General features: G+C 41.2%; 1 long non-coding RNA gene across 1 annotated transcript; it reads left to right on the top strand.

The window, feature by feature from the left end:
- Positions 1-2,677: 2,677 nt before the first annotated feature.
- LOC106628014 (uncharacterized) lies at positions 2,678-10,242 on the top strand. Its single transcript, XR_001331201.2, has 4 exons — positions 2,678-2,887; positions 4,305-4,456; positions 7,834-8,043; positions 10,193-10,242. It is a non-coding gene; the product is annotated as an uncharacterized LOC106628014 (long non-coding RNA).
- The last annotated feature ends 501 nt before the right edge of the window (positions 10,243-10,743 follow it).

The raw sequence follows: 10,743 nt of genomic DNA, 5'->3' as shown, positions 1-10,743 counted from the left end.
AAACCCACTATGGACTCTTCCCAGTTTCTGTGCCTGTCAGCTCATTGCAGAGCTGTCTGTCTCCAGAGACCTTCAAATGCTTGCACTGGTTTACTGCTTGTCCTGCTACTGAGCCAGGAAAACTCTGAAATCAAATGGCTTTGTCTCACAAAGAGTGGCCAACACCCTTCTAAGAAACAGAATTTCATCTTTTTCCGAGTAGCATAAATTTTGTGCTTGCCGAACTCAGCCTCCAAATTGCTTCCCTGAGGAAGCCGATTGCGCGTAGAGAAAGAGTTGTTTAGTGCCTGTAATTGAGAGGAGAAATGAGATCTCAGGGGTGATTGGAGACTGAGCTGAGACTGGTCTGGACTGGAGTATTTTGAAAAATAAATATGTTTTTGCAGACCTCAAACCATACTGTGTTGTTGAGCCCAGCTGAACGCATGACTGAGTGTCTGTGGGACTGAATATAGGTGTCCTGGGACATGCTGGCATCCTGGGATGTGGCAGGAAGGCTCTGTATGGTTTATGTGTAACATGTTACTTGGGGTACACCACAATCTATTTATGGCTACCCTGTGGCAGAGCTGTGGATTTTTTCCCTGAGAATATTTAACAAAACTAAATGGCTTCCACACTCACTGAGAGATCTCATGTGCTATTTAGAAGGAACTCAGCTCTAGGTGAGCAAAAGCTGGGCCAGATGGATGTCATCACTGCTGCTGGCAATGACTATACATAGACCAAAATTCTCAAAATGGAAAATCAGAGTTTGTGGAGCTACACTTCTGGGACCCCATCTTTGAAATTGTCAAGTTGTGATGCAAATTGCCATCAGATGTCTTCCCTGGGGTGCTTTACTCATGTAAAACATCCTGACTTTAGCCACTGACAGCTATCTATATTCCAATTTTGCCACACATTTTGTGTAAATATTAGTCTGTGGTCCAGGCTGAGGTTGTTTCTAACTTTATCTCAGTTGGTTTGCCTGCCCCTATTTATAACACTTTTGCCTCCTTTCCTGAAAGTTGCCACACAGCTAAATTTATGATCTGACCAGACACTGTTTACTCTGCACCTCTACAGAAAAAGAAAGAAAACATCACAGCTTCATCTCCTCAGCATGAGGGATGCCACTGTGCAGGCTTAAGTTTGGCTCAGACACACTTTACTGAAAATTTCTGGCAAATATCCTTTCAATACATGACAAAAAGAGGTATTCAGAAATTTAGGTTGAAACACGTCTGGTAATTAGTCTGCCTAACACCCCATATAAACAATTCACCTAGTTCTCCTATCTAGATTCTTCACCTGCAGCAGTTTTTAAAATCTACATCCCTTCCTTCCTTAGAGATCAGAAATGATGAAAATTAAAAATGAAACAATTTTTGTCATTTCAAAGGCTAGTTTTTCTCATGGTTAAACTTGCACTTTGAGTCTGAGTTTGTCTGCCTTGAGCTTTCACTCATCCACCAAGATCACAGTTCCCTCTATAATCCAAAATCTTTCCTGTACATATATTTTGTATCAGATTGAAGTATCTCACTGAAATGCATTGTCAATGCCTCAAGTCATTCTTTTGCTTTCATTATTAATCCTTTTTGATCTCTCAGCATAAATTTTGGTGTTGATACCATGAAAATGTTTTCAGGAATGACAGAGACATGATCCCTGCTAGTGATGTATCACGCAAGCTTCCATAGTCATAACATTTTTTCTTTCCTAAATGTATTTAATGATGTCATGTAGTCAAGTGATGCAAATCCACCTGTACAAATGATTTCACCTCACTTTCATTTACACTTATTTACACAGTTATATGTGTTCTCTTTAAATTGGATATTTAATTGTATTGTTTTTCAGATCAGTATAAAGAAACTGAAGGCAACCATCAGGCGCTACATGGCACTCATCCAGAAACACTCCTGGGTGGTGTCTACCTATTTGAAGTTAATTACATATTAGTATCATTAAACAAATTTCAGATAGTTTGAATTATTTTAAAATTGAAGATATCAGGGATGGCATGGAGCATAGTATGAAATTACCAAGTTATAATCATATCAAAGAAGAAGGTAAGCTTACTTGACATTTTTCTTGGTAAAATAATGGTAATTGAAATTTATTAAATCACTCTTTGATTGCTCCTCTCTCCCCTTACCTAGCTGCCAAACATAAATAACACATTATATTTTTTTCCATGGTGGCTTATAATGATAATGAAAAATTTCTATATTTACTTTTTTTTTTTTTTCTATATTTACTTCTTTGGGGTACTACAGGTCTCCTGGCTTTTCTGTCCTGGAAACTTTCTCATCTTACCACACTTAGTCAGAAGCAAAGTCAAATGTTCAGAAAGTTTCTGAACAATTCCTTTAATATTTTCTGTATGAAAAAAGGATCCAAATCCATCCTTCTTACTTAAAGGTTACTCCTTTAGTGATAAATCCTTGGTTAAAGTAATGTTGTACGACTCTGAAACATCGATTGGCACATTAAGAGCAGATGGCATCTTCAGTGTGAGACAGGAGTTTATGCTCAGTAAACAAAGCACAGACCAGGGCTTGGGTTTTGCTGCTGAACATCATGTGAGTGTTGATGCTCCCCAGCAGGAAATAGGAAACATAACATTGACTCACTTCGGTGTGTACTGCAAACCCACAAAACATTGTTCTTTGAGCCTTACACATCTCAGGCTTGGCAAAGACCACCAATATATGCACTTCTTTCATTTTTTTGAAGTGTTTTTTTTCTGAAGAAATTGGTAAAGCTTGTGCTTGCACAGGCCTATGATGCTGAGAAACCTGTCAGAGCCACCTCATTGCCCTGTGCCACCTCCTGCGTGTTTAAGGATGGAGTCATTGTTCTGAAACACTATCCTTTGGAAGGACAGCAGCAAGCAATCGTAAGTTGTATTCCTAGCAAGTATCCATCAAAAAAGGAGATGTTTTTAAAGCTTATTTTTCAGATTTCAGAATAGACATAAAAACAGATTTTCAATGATCAAACTACAGCAGTTACCAGTTAGTATTTAATGAGTGATAGGTTTCATTCAGACAAATGTACACACTTTTTTTTTTGCCTTTTTTTCCTCCTTACTTTCTGGCACTGAAATATAGAGCCAGACTTTTTATGATAACTCTATTTTGCTAATTAATCTAATTAAGTGGTGTATGTAATTTTGCAGAGTACAGCAAGCTATTCAAGATTGTCATCATTAGGTTAAAGAGCTAACAATTGATGGAGATAATTTTTTCTTAACAGTCTGTAACCTTTCTGCAGGCAACCCCCACCCCCAGGGGAGTTCTTCAATTAAATCAATAATGCTTCTGGGGAGAAAGAAGAACTTTGCTTTTTAAAAATCATGTAAACAGATCTTCAGCAGCTTCATGTTGCTTTGCTCAAGAAGAAAAGCAGCAGCTGTTTAATAATACCCTCTGTACTTTGACAAGCTTGCCTTTAAGAATAGCAGCTACTGTCTAGGTACGGTGCAAGTTGAGAAGTAAAGGTTTTGAATGTGTTGTGTGGGGTCTGGAGAAACCTTGGCAAAATAAAACAGTTTCTGGATCGGGTAAATGTCAGCACTTGGAGTGGTTCCTAGGCAGGCTGGGGAAATGAGTTTTAAACTGCTGGCATATTTGTTATTTGGATACAAGAAGGCCTGACAAGAAGATAAATGTAACTGGAGGAAGATGTGGGGAAAGCTCATCGTGATGACTTTTTCCAGCCTTAAGGCTTTAATAAGCAGGATGTGGTTGAGGCTTTTTTGTTTTTTTTTTAACACAATTCCCAAATGGCATTGTTTTGCCTGTAGAATACTCAGTGGGCTCAGACGTCCTGGAGGACTGAGTGTTCCTATGTCCCTACAGGAAGGAGCCCCTCAGTCCTCAGTAGTGACCAAATGCTGATGTCCCTGGTCTAAGCAAGCTGTGGGCAAGTTCAGTGGTGACTTCATGCAGCCAGGACAGAGCTGTGCCCATGGAGTGACCAAACCTACGTGTGTCCTTCTCATGGCTCTGGGGGCCTCTGTGAATGGAGGTTTCTGCAGCAGCCAGTGGGAGATTTTCCTACACTTAATCTAGTTCAGATGCCCGGTTATCTTCTCTGAAGAAAGGGTGTGTAGCAACTTGTGGCTGGGTTTCACCTCTTTTCCTTGCTCATCTCCTTTCCTCTGCTGGCTCAGGGTGTCCTGAGGATGTGGCCAAAGAGATGCTTCTGTCTCCCTCACTGGTAAAAAGCTCATCTCCGTTAGCTCCTGCTTTTGTGTGAAATATCCCCTTGCTTGTAGCAAAGATAGATATTTTCTCTCTTTTACCTCCCAGCCTGACCCTTTAACCACGGCAGTTCTCGGGCTGTCAGGCACTGGAGCAGTGTCCGCTGCAGAGCCCGTTCTCCTCGGTGGATGGGTGCCAGCTGTGTTGCACAAGGATTTCACCAGTTTGGAGAAGTACACAGGAAACAAAATTCATGTGAGGTAATGCGTAACAACAAAACTTAGGCTACAACAAGAGGCAAGACTGAAATATCACAGGAGCTTTGGGTTTTGGGTTCATTAAAAATTCATCAATATGACATGGGGTACACCATGCTCTATAAAAGGTCTCTGAGTATGGGCTGCCAATACTGAAATCAGAAAGTTAAATGAAAGTCCAGGTCACTGCTAAACTCTCACCACCATTTTATCAGTGAGGTGAGGGATCCCATTGGGCAGGGAATATTTGTACAAAATTAATTTTCACTATGAATTCAGAGACTGTTTTCATTTTAATCCTTGTACCTGGATCTATTGAACTAATTTCTAGCGAGTGCCTTGACTCAAAAGATTGGGCTTTTATTTTTTGGTATGTCTGCAACCCTGAACAGTACAATAAGTAATATACCAAAGCATACCATTGTTTCTTGTTCACTTGTTAAATGGGAATTTCACACTGTTAAGGACATGAGAAGTATTCCATTCCCTGTATCATATAATTACAGTGGTTTTTATTTAATTTGGTTTCTGTCCTTGGCTGTTAGAGCTAGAAAGTTACTTTATGTAATAAGGAAAGAGAATTACAGTTTTATTGAAATGAGAAACCAGCTTTATAGGGGTTTTGATGGTTTTATTCAAGTCCTTACTTTCATCACCTTTGCAGTATTCAGCTAAATTTCTCCTACAGATGCACACAGCAGATATCTCATAGAGGTGGTGTCCCAGCAGAGCTGACTGCCAAGAGAGGCAATGGCACAATGTGACTTTTATGTGACTTCTATTCTATGGCCCCAACTGAAAGCTTTCTGTTTGCATCAAAAAGAAAGTCTGGTCACAAAAATTAGGGAAAAAACCCCACCCACTTACTTTTCTGTTGCTGTTGTGTGTTTAGTGTGGTTTTAGTGACACAAGAACTATTGACAAGACTCAGAAGTGATGTCACAAGAGATTCTTCATGTAGGAAATGTGGTATTCCACAACCATTTGCCAAAAGATTCATACTGAAGCCTAAAGTTTTTGGGACTGAAAAATGGGACTGCAAGTTGTGCACTGGACACTATTTCTCAGATGGGACATTCCCCATAACTACAACTGTAATTATGCTCAGCATTACCTTCTTCTGAGGGACTGAATCATGTGCTTGTTAGGGCACAAGTGCTGCTGCAAGGCTATTTATGTAGCTCCTTGTCTGTGACTGCTGCACCAAAGGAAAGGGGCTGCTTTGATCTCAGGCAGTGGGAGCAGAGTGGTGCACACACAAGACCTGAGCTCTCTTCCTGGCATTGTCATTCAGCACATCAAATTACACCGGGCAAATCAGCTTCCTTAGCTCTCTGCCTCAGAAGTGAAACAGATGGGTTGCATCAGCTTCCTCCCTCTGTTACATGAGGATTAAGTACAATCTGATGAAAACTCACCCTGGCAGATAACTTGGAGAGCTACAGGCCCTAAGGAGCACAAAAGGGTTAACCTTATAGAAGGGTGACTTTTTTCTATGTTCTGGTTTTAGGGAGAAGGGATGCTTATTTTTAATAATTTTCCATTTAGATATTGACCTAGATTAGTTTTTGAGGGTGGATCTACATTAATAGAATGTTTATCATGCTCACTGCTCATGGCCACACAGACAATTTTGCCTTTAGGAGGAGGCAGCACATAAATGGTGGCATACACTGGACATTTCTTCTGCTGTATTGGTGTTACAAAAGTGAAAACAACCCAAAAGAGGATTTAAGGGGAACTAGATGGACATCAGTTTTTTAAGTCCAGCACTTTGTAAAACATAATTTTTATGTTGGATAAAGAGTAAGAAAATAACATCTGATACACAGCCAGAAACCAATTCAAGTCAGAATTAATCTAGAGATCATAGATCTCTATTACATAGTGATCTTCAAATGGACAAAGCAGCAGTGTAGATTTATACCTTCATATGTCTTGCTTAACACTGTTTACTTCCTCTAATGACTTCAGTTTACTCAATCAATTTTCCTCCAGCATGGCTTATGGCTGGAGGGTATTTTGGACTTATTCAAGCATCTCGGAATACTTTACAAATAAAACAGAGGCAACTGACCGTAAATGACATGATATTACCAGTAGTGCTATTAACATTTTCTCAGCAAAAGTGATGGAGGAGAGAAAAGCCCACTCCCTCTTTGGGGAGTGAGAGCTACATCTTGGGTGGGAGGATCTAAGAAGGAAACTGGACTTGTAAATAATTGCCCTGCATCTTCATTACATCGACATTGTTTCTCAAGCCAGGACTGTGATTTAGTAAAGTTGCTGCAAGACCAGCATGAGCCTTCTCTGCATTCCCTGGAAGCCATGCAGGGATTAGATGTGTATGTTTTTTGTGATCACCTTGTCCACAGTGTTGTGCTAAGGGTGACCCAAAGAAGCTGCTTGCAGTGGGAACAGGATGGATTTCCTGTGCAGATAAATCTAGGACAGGGAATAGCTCTATTCAATTTTGAACTGGCAAGGCAAAATAAGGAAAACAAAAAAAGGCAAACGCACTACATGAACGAAAGAGGGAACTTATTCAAAGCAAGAACTAAGATTGCTGGAATCTTGTCTGTTTTTAAAAATAAATTCTCTGTTAGAGTAAGGGGAAAGAGTATATTTAGAGCCTGAGAAACAACTTGGCTTTCCTGGCTCTATATATGCACAGTTTTGCCAGGCTCCAGCTGAAACCACCCAGTTTTTCCCCGCAGAAACAAATAACCCTGTTTGCTCCCAAAACTCAGAGAAAGCTTAATTTGCTTTAAGCTGCTAAAAAACCTTCCTGCATCTTGGGTTAGCATTGTGTGCCAGGCTTCAGCATGCTGACAAATGAAAAAGTGCTTTGTAATGGAAAAGCTACCTCACTCCTCACTATGTGGTTCCACGGCAATAAAAAAGAAGGTTGCAAACCTTTCGTTCTTAAAGAGACCAGAAGGAGCAGGGGATTAATTTTAAAAGTTCAGACTCAAGATCACTGTGATCAAAACTGTAGTTTCTGGCCATTCTCAGCCTCAGAGAATGCTGGTTTTCTTGGATATTAGGTAATTCAATGCATTGCATGATAGAAAAAGCAAGCTGCACAAAGCTATGCACTGTTCTGGAGTGGGAGGTTAATGAAGTTCATTTAACAGACCAGTGGTGCAAACCTGTTATCAGATGGCTTGTGCAGATCCCAGATGGCTTAAGTAAAGCTGAGAGCTTGAAACGAGTATTTCACATTTTGTCTTTGGAATACTAAAGCATCAAGATACAGCTCTTCTGCAGCAAGGTTAATGAATTCCCATAATTATGTGTTTTCTCTAAGAAAGAACACATTTCAGCAGCTCCAAGTCATATTTTTTGTCAGATAATTGAATTATTTTTTCTCGTGGCAGAACAGTACTGGAAAACCTCAGGTCCTGTCCTCAACTGCTACTTTGTGCATGAAGCAGGCATCATGCTGAACATGAGCTACTCTTCCTCCTTCCCTGCCAGCTGAGGAGCCACATCTGGCCACTGGAAGGAGACAACAAGAAGTCCCCCACTTCATTGCTGGCTGTGGTAACTGCAGAGCTGGACAGGACAAAATACTCCACCCTAGCAGGGTAGTGTGTAAGAAGCAGAACTAGCTCAGTTTCCAGAAGTCTCTTTGTGTCTGTGACTAAATTCCTCAGACTGTCATATATCACTAATGCCCTGCCAGCTCACTCTCTGCACCACCTAATGCTTGTAACACCAGCCTTCATACTTGTATATATGTCATTAATTTATACTATTGTTTTTGTGTGAAGCAAACTGTATTAATTAAATCTGCCATTGGTCAATTTGCCACATCATTCAGGTAAACCAGCAACTCTTCTTGAGAATCTTGGATCCCCTCATTACAGCAGATATGCAGTGAGCTACCATCACCACACAGCTTTTGCCATTTTCCTCTCCAGATCTGTAGGCAGTGTTTTGATAATGCAGCTCCTCTAAGCACTGAAAGGAAGGAAATCCAATGTTTTGTTGCCCTTTTAGAAAAAAATGCAAGGCAAGGTCTTGCAAGAGCAGGTGTGGTTCTAGGTTCAGGCACTGTGTTTGCTGTGAGACTGGGAAAAGTTTGGTGGGGTGTAGACTAGACTGTGTGTATATATCTACACACATGAATATATATCATCTTCATGGCTATCCTCTTCATTCCCAGGGCCAGGTTTACTGTAAACAGCTACAAAGACCTGTTGGCTCCATGTTTTACACCCAGCACCTGAATGCTTTGCTGCTTCAGGGCTGAGCACCCTGAACCACTACATCTGCACATATGCTGCTTGATGAGATGCATGTTTGTGCAGGGCTGTGGGGAGCTGTCCCAGGAGCGACCTTCAGGTGGGACACCTACCTCCAGCTCCTTCGACCACCCAGCAAGAGCTCTCCTGCACAGACCCTACACTTACCTGGACATACTCCCTGAAACTGTGGCCAGCACTGCTGCAGAGGAGACTGGGTTGTGAAGGCAAGGGCCCTGTGACAACAGTGCTTTCCCTGCATCTCTTTGCAGATTTTCTTGGCAGCCATTGGAGGACAGAATGGCAGGCACTCTGCCTGCTGTGTCTCTGCAGTTTCATTCAGTGTTAGCAGATGTCTCTCTTCTTCCACACTCACCCCAGCAGGCTATGGTCACATCTTCCCTCTGGCCAGAGTAAGGCTCTGTGTCTGCCTCTCCCTGGGTATCTTAGACTCACCCTTAAGGTGAGACATTTACACCCCTAAGGACAGAGGTGCAGGCACTGGAGTGAGAACAGGAAGGTTGCCAGTGCCCAGTCCCTTCTTCAGGGCATCAAACAGCAAGATCTGATTTCTGGAGACATCAAGAAACATTCCCTCTGAGCCCAACCCAAGAGCAAAGCACACATGGGGGTCTAAGCAGCACCCTGTCCTGGCTCTAGACCTGCAGCTTCTGGGTGTGAGAGCAGCCCTGGGCACAGCCAGGAAGACAGGGAGGGTAATAAAATCACATAACATATTACGTAATAAATACAGGTAACAGTAGCATTAACTTCAATAATCTATTGCTTTCATGGGCCAAAACACAGCATTTTAGTTAAAATGACATTGCATTTCACTTGCATCTGGTGTTTACACAAGCCAGTGATTCAATGCCAGACAAATTGTGTATAATCTGTTTGGTAAAGAGCTGTTGAAGTAGTTGCCCACAGCATTTATTCTCCGTCATCTCACTAGAGGCAGTGCCTGGTTCTGTGGGCAATAAAAAGCCAATGACAGTTCCAGCTTAATCAGTTCATTCACACTTTCAGGAGAAATGCCCAAAAACCAGAAACAATTTTATGCATCTCCAAAACTGGATGACTCTGTAAAGTCACGTCTTCAAGGTGGCTCTCTAATCAGCTCTCTTTTATGCGTATCAAGAATGACAACATATGGCATCTATGAAAGAGGAGATTTAAAGCTATGAAAGTTAGCTTTAATCTTCTAGAAGAGTATAAAAGGATACCTCAGCAAAGCTTTGTGGAGGTCACTCAAAGGACTTCTGCCAATGTTGCTTAAATAGGAGTAAACTCAGTTATTCATTCATTTTTTAGTCCCTATTTGCTTCAATTTCCCTGTCAAAGATACCTTGATCTTTCTTCTTTTCTCTGTGTCTCATGGCTGAGCAAAAATTAGTAATTTGGGGTTTGGGGATGTGGTGGGAGAAGCTATGTTACGAAAGCAGCTTCAGACTGCATTTCTATGGATCCCTTTCTTTTTCCTTTTCAGAAGAAGTATATTCCATGAAGAGACAGCCAGTTTGACTAGGAGCATCCCTGATGAAAATAAAAACGTTCAAAAAACATGTTTCAATAAAAATATGACAATAAAGGGAAGAAACAAAGACTCAAAATGAATTCCCATGCACTCATTCACTAATCCTCCTGGAAGTAAAGTCCTGTTTGGAGATAAAACTACTCTTTCTGGACCAATTTGTAAATGTAACTCAGCAACCTTTGCTGACACACCCAAAGTTAGCTATTCAAGTGGAGCAAACAGTGTTGGTGTAGACAAGACTGGTGAATTAGGGTTAATACAGCCAACCATGTAAGAAAATTACTTAATATAAACCATCATATGTATCCAAAGATAATTCCTGAGTAGAATGCAGGTGTTCAGCAGAGGCACTCTCAAGGATAAGCTGCCACCTTACTGCATTCTGGTGCAGGACCCACAATATACTGAGGGTCCTGAACAGCACAGCCAAGAACATGGTTTAAATTGCCCCTTGTCACTGCACATCTGCTAGGAGGGTGCTGCTTCCTGTCTCTCAGCTGGCA

The sequence above is a fragment of the Pseudopodoces humilis genome, chromosome 1 (genome assembly GCF_049639895.1).
Source record: "Pseudopodoces humilis isolate 2021_Gansu_Grassland_sample_001 chromosome 1, ASM4963989v1, whole genome shotgun sequence".
Lineage (NCBI taxonomy): Eukaryota > Metazoa > Chordata > Aves > Passeriformes > Paridae > Pseudopodoces > Pseudopodoces humilis.
This window is presented reverse-complemented; position numbering and strand designations above follow the sequence as displayed.